This window comes from Pseudochaenichthys georgianus, chromosome 20 (assembly GCF_902827115.2).
Source record: "Pseudochaenichthys georgianus chromosome 20, fPseGeo1.2, whole genome shotgun sequence".
Lineage (NCBI taxonomy): Eukaryota > Metazoa > Chordata > Actinopteri > Perciformes > Channichthyidae > Pseudochaenichthys > Pseudochaenichthys georgianus.
Genome location: NC_047522.1, coordinates 16,075,581 through 16,090,113, shown reverse-complemented (window position 1 = coordinate 16,090,113; position 14,533 = coordinate 16,075,581). Strand labels below are relative to the sequence as shown.

The following is a 14,533-nucleotide window of genomic DNA, read 5'->3' as shown; positions in this document are numbered from 1 at the left end:
ACAAAAGACCAAGAAGGAGAGCCTCAACTGCTAGTTTTCAAATCAGCGTTGTCATCCTGCAGGCTGTGTTGCCCAGTAAAACCAATTACGTTGCATTAAACATTGACCAGTAAGCCTGGTTCTGAGGACAGCCACTGCCTGTTTGTCAGCACGACAAATACCCAAGGGTGCTCTTTAGGAGAATGACTCACTGATGGCGTTCTGTTAAATGAAAGAAAACACACACACACATCTCCTTTCACCCCCAGAGATTTTAGTGTGTGCGTGTTCGCCTCCCTTTGTGGGAAGTGCCCTTGTGCAACACGGTGCCCACACCAAGCTCTCTCACAATCAACATAAACAGACACATGTTTCTAAAGAAGTCAGTTTGAACACACGCACACCTAGCACCCTTCACCCTACCTGCGTGAATAATCTCTTACATGTGAAATTGGATTTGCACCCCCCCAGGAGGAGAGGTCTGGTATCAGGCAACCTGTGATTCTGTGGGAGACGTGTTAGATGAGAGGGACAACACAAAGCAACACAACACAAAGCACAGGGCAGTAGGGTGCTGATCCTTTCATAAGGCTTTATTTTGTCATAAATGCAGCCCCGTTCAGGAGACTGAAGAGGCAACACACCACATCTGAGTCATTTTGTCGCCATTGTGGCAACCTTTCAGTGCTTGTATTGGGCTATAAATCTGAACTATGCAACCACAGACTATTTTGAAATTGTTGAATTGAATACGGTTGGAGGACACATGCCCGAGCAGGAAAAACAACATGTTGAGTAACATAGATGATATTAAACATAACACAAATATTTACCTACAATAGTCACAATGTATGACCGCTACAGCGACTATCTATCTATCCATGTTAGCAATAGCTTACTTATGGGAATGGCAGAATGCAAAAATCACAAGAAACAATGTATTTTATAATACATGTTTAAAAATAATTTATCTATTTTTCCTTCCAACTCCACTTTCCAACAGATCAAATAAATGAAAACAATGTAAACGTGTTTTACTAAAATAGTTGTCAAGACAGTCCTTAATTTAGATAACAAATGTGTTCCAAGAAAATGAAAACAGAGCTGATTGCTGCTTCCCCGCTCTTAAGTCACAGCTTAGACTAAAATGGCGAAGGATATGACGCATACAAGTAAGACTAATGAATGAATAAAGTAATAGCAACAGAACATTTGTTTTTCCCAGCTTCTGAATAAATGCCACCTATCCCAAAACCATCTTGTGTCCACTGTAAACACACCATAACGCTGCAGTCATAGTAAACCCTTTTATTCCTATCTTCTGCTTTAGGTTTTTTAGCATCATGTTCCTGGCCTAATGAGCTCAATGGCAGGGTGCGAAGAGAGCAGCTGAGCCTTTCCACGGTGATTACACCTAATCAGCGCTGTCAGGCCAGCTCAGCCACATTGACATGCTCTTTAAATTGCAAGGCACAAGAGGTGAGGCCAGGGAAGGGTGGGAAGAGGAGAGATAGTGGCAGGGAGAGCCTGATTTATACTTCTTATCACAGAGCAGAACAAGGTTTTTGTTTAGAAAGGAGGATAAGCATGTACAAAACACAGCTGTTCAAGAAGCTGTATTGTAGTTGCATGCACATGTGCAGGTAAAAGATAATTTGAGAAGACATCTAGGGTCACGGCACAGACAAAACCCCCGACAGTAGGGTCACTGGCAGCAGCGGAAAGTGTTTTAATGCAATGCTTAACACTATCCCACCAACGCAGAAACTCTATTCAATGCTAGTACCTCTGACTTGTTTGAAGATGGGAAACTGGTGAGGGATCATGTCCTTGTTACTGCACAAGGGATTTCCTATTGGATGGAGACCATGCATTTAGGCAGACATTACAAAAAAGAGCTCTTATATTCATGTTTAACAGAGCTCTGTGTGGACACAGCAGGGTGCCGACTGGGCTGCACGATATTGGAAAACACTGACATTGGGATTTCCCCCCCCCCCCCCCTGCGATATATATTGCGATATGAAAACATACAGGAATTGAAGAAAAGACCGTTTTTTCCCCCTGCAAACCATCCTTTCTTGAACTTTAATGCTATACAATTGGTATTTTTTAAACTATATTTAACCGGATGAAGTCAAGGACGTCTGGATCTTAAGTTATCAGAGCTATCTGAGTTAGCAGCGCCAAACAGTGTTTTTACCTTTAATCACCAGGTCCGTTTGCTTTGGAGATTTGATTGTGATTGGTGGTTTGCTGTGCATGCAGAGCCAGCATGTCAATCACTCAAGTACCCCTGACATGAGAGCCGCGCAAGTTTTCCTTTTGTAGCAAGCAGCAAAATAATTGTAACATGACGTGTTTGAGTTAATTTGCCTACTTACATTATTTTTTTTGGATATCGCGATTATCGTTACGACACGATATATCGTGCAGCCTTACTGCCAACACACAAAGGGCTTGGAATAAAAACACAGAGTTGTGTGCCAAAATACATTAGGAGTTGCTCAACATCATATTTTTAACAACCTCGCTGATAGTCTTCTAACCTTAGTTAAAAAAGCCAAATCAAACTAGACTACCAGGATCACATTTTATTGTCTTGCCAATCCCTGCAAATACTTTATATCACAAATGGCTGACCTACAGTAGGAGGCATTAATGGGTGGATGCATGTGGTCGTGTTTGCAGCCAGGCCCTTACCCAGGACATGCTAGGGGAGCTCGGGGGCAGGCCCCCCCCAATTTTGGGGGGATTTTCATGATCTATATCTGTTTTTAAGTCCTGTAGAGGGGCACAAATTGGATGATATATTAATTTCGAACCATGTCAGTCAGTGGGCTGCAGCATAACTTATATCTGAAAGTGTAATGCATGAGAATCAGTTGATTGTTACCAATAATGATCCACATTATAATCTGGAGGTGCAGAAGAGGCTAAAATGCTCACAAAACATTGGTCTTCTTTCTGTTCATTACTCTCTCTGTCCTTTACTCATCCCTCATTGTTAAATGTATGCTCCTCCTCACTTGTCGCTCCTGCCAGTGTATTACAAAATAATTCAGTAATTTAGTTCATTTTACTTTGCAGATAGATAGATGGGATTATTAGATAGATGGGATTGGCCTACATAGATTGTGTTGAACAGCACATGAACATAATGTAAATACAACCCTGGGCTCAGAAGGCTGTCCCTGCAGTCCCTCTCTGACTTCCATCACTTTCTCTCTGCCTGTCCTGTATCTCCCTAAAGGCCCTGTCACACTGTCCCGAAATTGACACACGATAAAGGAAATGTTCAAATTCGGCTGTGATCGTAGCAACATCGGGCCATTCGTGAGGGCATCTAAGCCATCGTATGACCGCCGGTGGAGTTTCTCAGGCTCCGGCAGCAACTTCGTGAGCGGCAACTTCGTAAGGCACTCGTGAGGGCATCTTGTCAAATCGTGTCATCTTCGTGTTATCATCAGTGCATTCACACTCACTCTGATCGGGGCGAATGCCCGATGGCACCGATGATAACAAGATGCCCTCACGATGGCCTTACGAAGGGCAAAATTGACACACGAATTCAACACGAAAATGAACCTTCGCAAGGTCCTTCGGCAATTTTTTGGCATGCCAAAGATTTTGCCTCCGCTCACGAAGTTGCTGCCGGAGCCTGAGAAACTCCGCCAGCGGTCATACGATGGCTTAAGATGCCCTCACGAATGGCCCGATGTTGCTACGATCACAGCCGAATTTGAACATTTCCTTTATCGTGTGTCCATCGGGTTGTTTTATTGCACAACAAAATCATGTAAATATATTATGTAAATAACCCAATTTGTGTTCTGTGAAACTAAAAAGGATATAATATATTATTTTGAAGGACAGTTGAGAGGAAATTGTTGTTGTTATGGAAACAACATTACGGAGAAAACGTAATATTTTCTACATATAAAGACGGAGAAAGTAAAGAACAAAGTCTGAAGATAGCAGTACAGTATCATAGTACTGTAACATAATTGTTTTTGGTACTTTCATTGCAGTTGTATGTCTTAAATGTAATGTAAATGTTGCCTTCGTGTGTGGTTCGGGGCCATCTTCGTGCGAAATTCACAATTCCATATTCGTGTGTCCATCGGGTGTCAATTTCGGGACAGTGTGGAGGGCAGAGGCGGCGCTAGGGGGTGGCTACTTGGGCTCAAGCCCCGGATGTTTTCTGAAAAGCCCCGGATGTTTCACTTAAAAAAAATAAATAAAAAAAAAATTAGATTTTTTTTTTTTTAATGTCTCGGGAGTAATGTGCAGTACCGGAGTCCACCAGAGAGGCAGCCGCTACGGGACATTAGCCTGCGTACTGCGTAGCCTTCCCTGCCCTGAAGAAGAAGTTATCCTTCCTAGTGCCTGACGAGTTTTAAGCTAATAGCCTAAGTTATGGATATTAGAAAGTTATTTTCATCGAAGCAGGCGCCACAAGCTGCAGCAGCAGCAGCAGCAGCAGTATCAGCAACAATGTCATCACCAGCAGTGAAGAAATGGATGATGTTTCAGGTGTGTGAATCTAATGGTGATATCTGCACTCTGGCTGACTGAGTAAGAAGTGAAAAAGAGTGATGTACTGTAACGTTAATCTTATAGCTAGTAAACATGGAGTAACCAAGGCAAGGCAAGTTTATTTATATAGCACCTTTCAACACAAGGCAATTCAAGGTGCTTTACAAAAATGAAAGACATTCAGAGAAAGGCATTTAAAAACAGTAAAAGATAATAAAAGAAACATTAAAAGAAAAAATACATGAATACAAAGTTACAGTGCAGTTTAAGATATGAATAGTTCACACAGAAGTTCCACTTTACTGATGAACACAACAGCTCAGTTTAAATTAAAAGCAGCGACAAAAAGATAAACCACACTAAGTCAATACCCTTATATGTTAGTATGTATACAGAACATGACTACAAATTATTCTAAGATGTAACGTTAACCCTTCATACCTCAGTCTACTTTTAAGACACTAAAATAACGTATTCCAATTTTTATTTTGTTTTCCCGCGTGGAATTATACCGGCTCTCGTTTCAGTACACATAACAACGGAACCATAGCAACGGAACTGACAGGCAACGGAACTGACAGGCAACACTCTGAATCCGATTGGCTGTGACTGCATCCACTCAGAGTGCCCGATTCAGAAACGTGACTCTTACACTCTTTACGTCACAAACAAAGATGGTGGATGAGAATAGATCTATAAAACGATAAGCAATGCGCAGTGGATCGGAAGAGGACGGTGTGTCGGCTTTGTTCGATAGCGGTGCGGTATGCTAATGGAAACACACGCCAAACATGCTAAATCACATCAGAAGGCAAAATGCAGGATCTGTTTGGTATTTTGAAAGAAAAACTATTTATATACTTTATATAGGTATGGCCCTACAATATATTGTTCAAATATAGCATGATATGTCCCCTTTAAGGTATTATTAAGGTAGGGTTAATGTTGCTCTCAAAGTGCACCAGATTGATGCTTTTAACTTTAACATTTAAAAAAAAATCTTCACGACCCCCCTAGAGGAGGCGACGACCCCCCTAAAGGATGTTTGGTCCACCCCCCACTTGTAAAAAAAAAATAGCACAATGCAATGTTATCTCCTCAACCTTTTACTCAAATTATAATGAAAGAAAAGCATTGAAAGTTTTGTTAAAAAGGTCTGATATTCGATGAATGAAATTAATGTTAGCTCTCTAGCTATTTTATTCATGCAATTTAAACCAAAGTATAGCCTATAGCTCCAATATAAGTTATTGTGCATGTTGTCATACGTCCACTGACGAATGTAGTGCGTTCACAGAGGATCTGCTGGTCATATGATGTCCTGTGATCAACAAAAACACAAGCAGCCCGCTTGACTCAGATGATCTCAATCATTCCACCGCTGCTCCTGTGTTGTGCCGTAGATTGAAGCCGTGTTCGCGGGGACGCGCAGGGCTGACGTCATTTCAATTATTGGACGTTTCGTCTAGTTTTCTAAGCGGAAGAATTAAATAAATTATTTACTTTGTAAAATGTTTCGTATTGGAATAAACGTCAGTGTTTTATTCCTACAGAATACATGGTGAAAGGATAATATGTGTTTTGTCAGTACTATTTTATAAAACATTCTCTGTTGTTTAAGAGTCTGATACTTGATAACCATGAATACAAAATACGTAAAAAATCCCAAGTAATGACATCACATATTTCTGTATTGTAATGCCACTGGTATTTATTTTATTTGTGTATTGTAAGGTGACATTGAATGTATTATTGTCATTGTGTCTGTGCCTCTCTCACACTGTTAATGTTCTTTTTCTTTTCGATAAGGTTAATCCTGGTGTTAATAGGGAAGATCTGCACGGTTCTCTACAGCCCATGTTCAGCAGAACAGGTGGTGCAGCTGCATGGTTTTGCACCCCCACTATAACTTTGTCCAGGGTGGTCGTACTCCCACCAAAATCACACTGTTGTTTGGCGTTTGTACATCCATGGGTACAAGTCCGGACTGCGGCTGTTTGTTGATAAATGAATGTCGTCTTCTTCTGTTTGCTTTAATGTAGGCTACTTAGTTCTGCAGCGCCCCCACTGCCAGTAAATCGAAGTACTACAAAGAACCCTGTTAATTATGTGCAGTTATTTAGCGAATTTTATTATATACACCTCGAAAAAATTACAGAGGTCCGGACCTCGGTGACCTCAATGGTGGATACGGCCATGGTTGCAGCTATTGTCATTTATGCTTGTTTTAATGCTGTGCTGTTGAATATGATAACCTGTTAAACCCTCTCTTCCTACAACCCCCCAAAAAGCTATATTGAAAATTATAAAACTATTATTCTTTTATTGCACACAAAATACACCAGCATTAAGAATAATTGGTCATGTGCAGGAATGTATCACAGCTCCTCTTCTGGTGTACATCGACAGCTTAGCACTGTACTCATAGCAGCTTAGCTTCCTACTGGTTGCATGGCAACTGACATCCACACACGACGACAGCTATCACCATGGCAACCCTAATAGTACATTATATTCAAATTCATTCACAAGGACATGTTGGGGCTCGCACTGAGCTGGAAAAAAAAAGAAAAAAAGGGGGGTCATTGACTGAAATTCCCACTCACCATTGGCACAGTGAGGAATCTGGTAACAATATGCTTTTCTCTGGGACTCTGTACAGGCTTTGTGATTGCGGTCCTCCTGACTGGACCTGGTCCCAAAAGGTCCCGGACTGCAGCTCTGAATAGAGTGTCTGCAGGGGCCACAGACTAGAGGCCAAAGCCAAGATCACCCCAGACGTCACGATGAAATAAGCCTGTCACTCCGGCTCGCTGTGGCCCCAAGCCACAGGGATAACAATGCTTTTAATTTTGGACTTCCCTCTATTCTGTGGTTATGTATAGGAGCCGTGGCAACAGGCTGGCTGTTTTCCCACTGAGGCTGCAGCCTGAGAGGTTTTCCATAACGAGAACGGGGAAGGAGGCGGAGGGAGGGGAAGTGTGGGATGCGACAACGACGGTGTGAACTACAGTGTTGTGCTCTCACGCATACAACTGATAACTGGACCTCCAGTCACAACCGTTTCAACTGATGCTTTTCTTCCAACAGTTTTGATGCCACGCTCTCACGCTTCATTTTATCTCTTCTATCTGGGACGCACTGATTCAAAAGAGGGGTAGTGTGAAGCAGAGACTTGCAGCAAAATACAGTAATGTATAAAGTCTCTTTCAACATGTACAGCAGACTTACAGTAGGATCATATTAAAATCTGAAACATCAATGCTGAACTTATTGAATCAAAGCCCAGGCTTGATGTGATCTCAGCCCCATTGAAGTTAAACCAACTTCCTTCTTCCACATCTACTCAGGGGACACGCTCACACAGTGGGCCCTTTTTGTCTCTTGATTTACCCTTTGATGGAAATCACCCCTGATAGCCATTTCTCCTGTTCTATCCATGGAGTAAAGCTTTAACTCTGGAGAGTGTTTATTCCATCTCGGTGACCTTGCAAAACAACCTACTGCTTAGCCCCAATGATGTGAGACTGTGGCTTATTGTGTAACAGGGAAGCTGATTACTGATTATAGCTGTGAACAATTCTGTTATGAAACCATTTTCTTCAGTGGGTGGGTTTAAAACCACTGCAAGTGACTCATGAGACACTGAGGCTTTGATAACTCAATGGTCCAGCCAGGATACACACAAAAACTTAATGGTTAAGCATATTGATTCCATGCAACAACAGACCTAAATTAAATGCAAGCAGCAAGAACTACAATCGGTTTCCAGGGAGCTTTCTAATCCGTCCATACCTAGTGGCAGCCATATTGCTGAGTCACAGTGGTGAGCTGTATGCGTGAGCGCTGTTGGTCGTGGACCTGGATGGTAAACCTGGCAGGATGAGTTGCTGGGACTGTGTCATGGAGGCTGGCAGAAGACATGTTATCAATCAGCGCCCTAACTCTCCGCCAGGCTCTGCCCGCAGAACAGCAACCCACCGGCCATTAAAATAACATTAGGCTCCCAGCATGCCGTTCACTTGGAAGTAGCACATAAGGAAACATATCGCCCTCCCTGTCCCAGTCGGTCACTTTACTTAATTATGGTATACAAAGTGGGAAACATGTACAAAACTCTGTTAAACTGTTAATGTAAGTCAGCATATTAGCTTAGAAATAATAGTAATTGTCACCGTTTTATAAATGTATGAACCCAAGCTAACTACAGATGGTGTCCTACATGAAAAAGTAGTAGGTGGCAAATAAAGACAGAACAATGTCCATGAATAACACAGTGAGAAAGATGCAGAGGTTACTGTCAGTCAACCCACAGAAATGCCCTCATCTTACATTTATTTGAACAGCATGGAAAGTGTTTGTGTTAACAGGCACTATGTAGGTAGGATGGATGAATCACATAATTCTGACTAGTTACGTCAAAATAAAACAAAAAACAAAAATGTGCCTTCCCCAAACAGAAAACCTGAAAGTGATGTCAGAGTAAGTAGTTTAGTGAAAAAAATGTCAATTCAGATCAGATGTTCAATAAAATAACAAGCAGAGATCAGCCATATCTGCATATATTTTCTACAAATACATTTCCAGGTATAAAACTGTTAGCTTCAAACGGAAAAATGCCTCCAGGTTGAATATCAATATCATACAATGTCTCAGGATACTGGCAGCATGCTCATACAGATAGATTTTATGTGCTCAGGGAGCAAGCTGTCAGCTCACATCCATGTCTTGGCAGTAGTCCTGCCTTGTTAACATATTACATATGCCAGTACTGAAAAAGCAGGACAGTGAAGCATTAAATATGATGCGCTTGTCAATAGTCATTAATGTAGAATCTGTGGAGAACAACACAGGAGTAGAATAAACTTTTCTGAGTGTCACTCACTCGGTTTGCTTATATCCAAGACCATTATCCTCATTGTCATACATGCCAGAAACACAGAATCTCAGCTTCACTCTTTAGATTACTTCCACAATGACCAAAACCTTCTGTAGCTCTGAGAGCATGAATTCAATTATAACTTGTTCAGTGGAGAACTCCCACACAGGAAGAGCAGAGCACCTGTGCTCAGGGGCAACCGAGGAGGAGTAGAACAGCATCGCATTACTCAACACACTAAACCACAGCCAGGACCAATGACTAAGGCAATTCATCAGAGGATTCATGGCCAAAACCCTGTCTGTGGGTATGTGAACACATGTAAGACACAGACAGAGAGTTAATGGTAGCCAGCTACAATTCCTGCCCATTTCTACCCCTGCAACAGAGTCCATTTACACTTTGATGTAAAGAGTTTTACTGCATGAGATTCCTGTGCATTTCATAGCTGTTTGGAGCAGGTCAAAGTCAAGCCTCAAGTCCTTTCATCCAACTCAAGTCATTCATATAGTTCCAGTCAAGATCTCTCTAAGTTAAAAAAAAGTTTGCCTTCAAGTTTAAATCACCAACGGGAGGACTATTTTTTCTTTATAAGCTATGCTTTTCTTCTTCTAAGTTTATTTTCCATTGTCTTCTTCATTAATTGTCTGTATTAATATTTAATTGTATGAGTGGAATTAAAAGAAAAGCCAGGATTACCAGCCGTCAAGCCCAAATCAGGTTTCAAGTCTTTATTTTGAACAGATACTTGATGTCAGGTCCCAATTTAGGCTTGAGTCGAAACTTTTGTGACTTCATTCGGACCGGATTCTATGTTCCAATAGGTTTGGTTGGTGGACTACCATTTTGGCATTCGTGCTGTCGCCATCTTGTTTCTTGTTGTTGCCATCTTGGTTTTTGGGAACCAGAATAGGCACAAGAGGCAGAGTTGGGTGTAACGCGTTACTTTGTGTAATAATATTACTTTGTCGGTAACTCAGTAGTGTAACGCGCTACTTTTATAATCCAGTAATCACACTACAGTTACTAACATTGCCCCGACACGCGTTACTTCGTTACTTTCTAAAATCAGTCATAATCAAACCTCAACAAACACCTGCAAAGAACACATGCTAGGTGAAGCTAACGCACATAGCTGTTGTTTATTTATATCACACACACGTAGTTCTTCTTCTCTGTTTTCCGGTTGTTGCTTGTTTTGAATGACGAATACACACTACCGCTGCCTGCTGGTAAGGAGAGTTATTGCCACTCACGCATGCGCAGTTCGTACGTGCTCGGCTGAAGTCTGGCTCCAGTGCAACACATGGCCAACACGCAGGAGAACACGCTGACGCAACAGCGTGAGCAGAGATAGACTGCGCAAAATATACAGATAGCAGGAGACAGAGGACAGCCACGGTCAGATAGCAGGAGACAGAGGACAGCCACGGTCAGATAGCAGGAGACAGAGGACAGCCACGGTCAGATAGGAAAACATTCAGGAGCTATCTGGATCAGTCTTATGCGACAATGGAAACTGAACTAAAGAGAACATTTGAAACTTTAGCAGTCTGCGTGATCTGCCTGTAGGGAGGGGCGGGCCGGCCCTGCGAGTAAAGTAACGAGTAAAGTAACGAATTACTTTATGTAGATAGTAACGAAGTAGTGTAATATATTACTTTTTTTTAGTAACGACCCCATCTCTGACAAGAGGGTAGAGCTAAGTCCCACCAATGAACTTATCAGGGGAAGGAAGGCAAGTCAAGTCTTCAAGGAGTTATTTTTTTTTAATTTAATGTCAAACTGAGTCTTTAGGGAGTAACAAATCAAGTCCTATATTCTCATGCCCTTATTTGGTTTCAACCCCAATCTCACAGGAGTTAAGTCCAAGTCCTCATGTTTTGATCTAAGTCTCAACCATGTCTCAAAACTAAAGTTGAGTTTTTATTGAGTCGGGTACAGTATGTGGTAGGTAAAGCACTCGTATTTTTTTTACACTGTCAGAGAAGGTGTCGGACTCAAACATCTTTATTGTATAACACTAAGCATTATCATTAGATCGAGGGAAGGCCAGACTGTCTGACAGATCCAGCAATGGACTGAATCAGTGGAACAAAGAGTCAGACAGGTAACAGAGCCTGTGACAGACCTGCATCACTGGAAAGACGACACCACAGACTGAGTATCAAGCACTTGGAAGGAATGAGGGGTTAGCGTTGTTTGCGGATGCATTTGATTAGCGTTGACCTGACAGGCCACTGGAAAACATTTATTGATGATGTTTCAAGAAATCACCCACATAAAAATCCATTACAGAATATAAAAAGGTGTTAACTACCAAAAGCCTTTTTTTCCACATGTAAAGAAAGGGAGTGTGCGATTATAGAGCACTAAAACTAAAACAGTAGAAACGGGTTTAGAGAAAGTGCTTCATCACATCACAAATATAGTGAACATCATGGGTTGACAAGGTGTTAGATGATGTCCAACACTAAATCTGGTTTGATGGATTTCTCCTACCAGACATCCCAAGTGACTGGTATTTAGCTTTTTATTTGTTTTGGACTGTGCACAGACACACACCTGGGGACCTGGATTAACTGCAAATACTCTGCACAAGCTTCCACCTTCTCTCTTGAGAGAGTCTTCAGCCAGGCAGTAAAAGAGCAGACATTGGGATGCAGCTCACCCTCACAATGTCTGAGCCGTAAATGTCCTCCCTTCTCTCTCCGACTCCATCTCTCTGTCCTTACGTGACCCCTGACTGAGTGAGTGACTGGCTGCTACTGTGAATTCATTGGTGATGTAGAGAAACGTGAGACTACAGCGTGTCGTGTCCCGCTACGCCTGTCACGACCGGTAACACAATAAAAAAACAACATCACCGCAAAACAGGTGAAAGGGGCTGATAGTTAACTCACCACACTTCCTGAATGCATAATGACATCGCCCAGACCTATTAGGTTTCGCTGCTTAGTTTAATGGAAATGCATGTTGTTATGCATAACAGCTCTGAAAAGGCATGTTAGCCAAATAATGTCTCTATTAGAAATTATTATAAAGTATTGTTTTCAGGTCCTAACACACTTCAATGATTATAAATATCTGACCACACTAGAGAGTATCTGACTGACCATCTGTGCCAAATGACATATACACAGATTTAAATCCAATGGGATAAGTGCTTTCAGCAGCACTTAGTTGATAAAGATTTCAAAAGGGGAAATGTTATGTTGTGCTAATGAAGTGAAAATGAGGTACCGTTTGGACCACACTGCTTAAAAAAAGAGAACATCAGTACGGGAGACAGGCCAGGTCAGAAGGCAGGGTGAATAATATAAAAAACACGATCTCTAACAAGATTTCTCCTCAGCAGGTTTGAGAATAAATGAATAATAAGGCTGCAATAAAATATGTTTGCATAAAGACAAAATGAACCTTTCTTTGCCCTTTTTCTCTCTGCCTGTTTTTCTTTCATATCTACATTTGATCAAAGCCTCATCTTTGGCGTCTGTTTTGCAGCCAGACCCTTACATCTCAGGGTGCGGCTGGAAACTATCAGGCCGACAAACAGATTGACATGTAAAGTCTGTCTCTGTAGCTTGGCCCACATTGATTATCGAACCAGAGCCACTCAATGAGCCCACAGTAACCGATAACAAGCACATAATCCTCCATGTAATGGCTGTCAACGATCTAAATTTACACCAGGAAGACCTTTGATGAAGTATTTGACCTCATCCATCAAACATGTTATCAGTACTAGACAGATATACCTCTGAAGTCTCCTTTCTCTAACTTCTGAAGCATTATTTTTCTGTTCTATTATACTATTTTAAGCGTCTTTGGGTTCAAGAAAAGCGCTATAGAAATAAAATGTATTATTATTATTATTATTATTATTTTCAGATACGATTAAGATTTACCGATATAGTTTTGAATAGAGCTTTTGATTTTACTCCGAAGAGACAAACTGGTTTATTGAGTCTGTGCAGGGATAACTTTCATTGCTGTCTGCTTTCCAGGGATGGATCTTTGGCAGGCTGGGGATGATAGACTAACTTTGCATAAGTGCACGGCTGTCAAACTCCCCGAAGTCTGACAACGACACCGGGAAAAAACGGTTACAGCTAAAGTGATCGCAGCTGTTCCAACACAGGGCTTGATGTTGCAAAAAAGCCCTGAGCTGCATACCCTCTCCTCTTCTTCATCTCCCTTTGCTCCCCACTTCTTTAATGTAATGTCATGCTTTCATCCCAATAAGTATCCTCCTCTACCCCTTCTCTCATCTTTGCTTGAATCTTGGTCTTCATGATCAGAGTCCCTTGAACCAAAGGGGCTGTTAAAAGGCTGCCAGGAATAAAAAATATATGAGGAACCATGTTAGCAATATTTTATATCCTTTAATAAAGCTATGTGTATCGACAATTTAAGTGTGCAAAGATAGCCAGCTATGAGCTACCGAATCTACTGTATTGTTTATACTAACAGGAATTTCCAATACATCACTTTCCTTCCTTCTGTGTTTTTATGGCCAACAATTTTACTGTTGGAAGTTAATGCTACATGGATGGACACTGTATCATACAATCTACACATCATCAAACGGCAGACAAAATGAGCAACTGGCTAGTAAACAGCTAGCTAGCTAAAGCCAGATATGTTCTTATTTGGGTTGCAAGATAAACTGCAAATGAATGCTAATGTTGCTCAGTGTCTACTGTTTTTAAATAGACAAATGTTGGTTAACAAGTTCACCTTAACAAATTTGGATAATGATGAGTCGATTTTGGTTTTTCCATCTGCTGCCTCCAAGCAGCTAAAAACCGACAGCTTAAAAAATATACTTTCATCTGATGTTTCTCCAGTTTGCATACATTTTAAGCAGTGATCATAACAGTAGTGGGCCATTTTGACACCATTTAAGTCTTGATTTCCACTACTTCATTATGCAATTGTCAACTCAAAAAAGCCAATCTATTATAATGACTTAGGAGTAGGTCTGCCACAGTCGTCGGTGTAACTGACAGTGCATGGTGTTCAAGAGATGACCTATTTGACATTATTTTTCTTAATTAAAAATGAAAATCTAATTTTGATCCTTTTCAGTCTGTATACTTTCACATTTGAAAAAACTCTAGCTAACAATGATTA

The 14,533-nt window shown here is 41.2% G+C and overlaps 1 protein-coding gene across 2 annotated transcripts in view; it reads right to left on the bottom strand.

Moving 5' to 3' along the window:
* tmem108 (transmembrane protein 108) overlaps nt 1-14,533 on the bottom strand; it is a 62,487-nt gene that overhangs the window by 29,099 nt on the left and 18,855 nt on the right. The gene's annotated exons all lie outside the window — the stretch shown is intronic.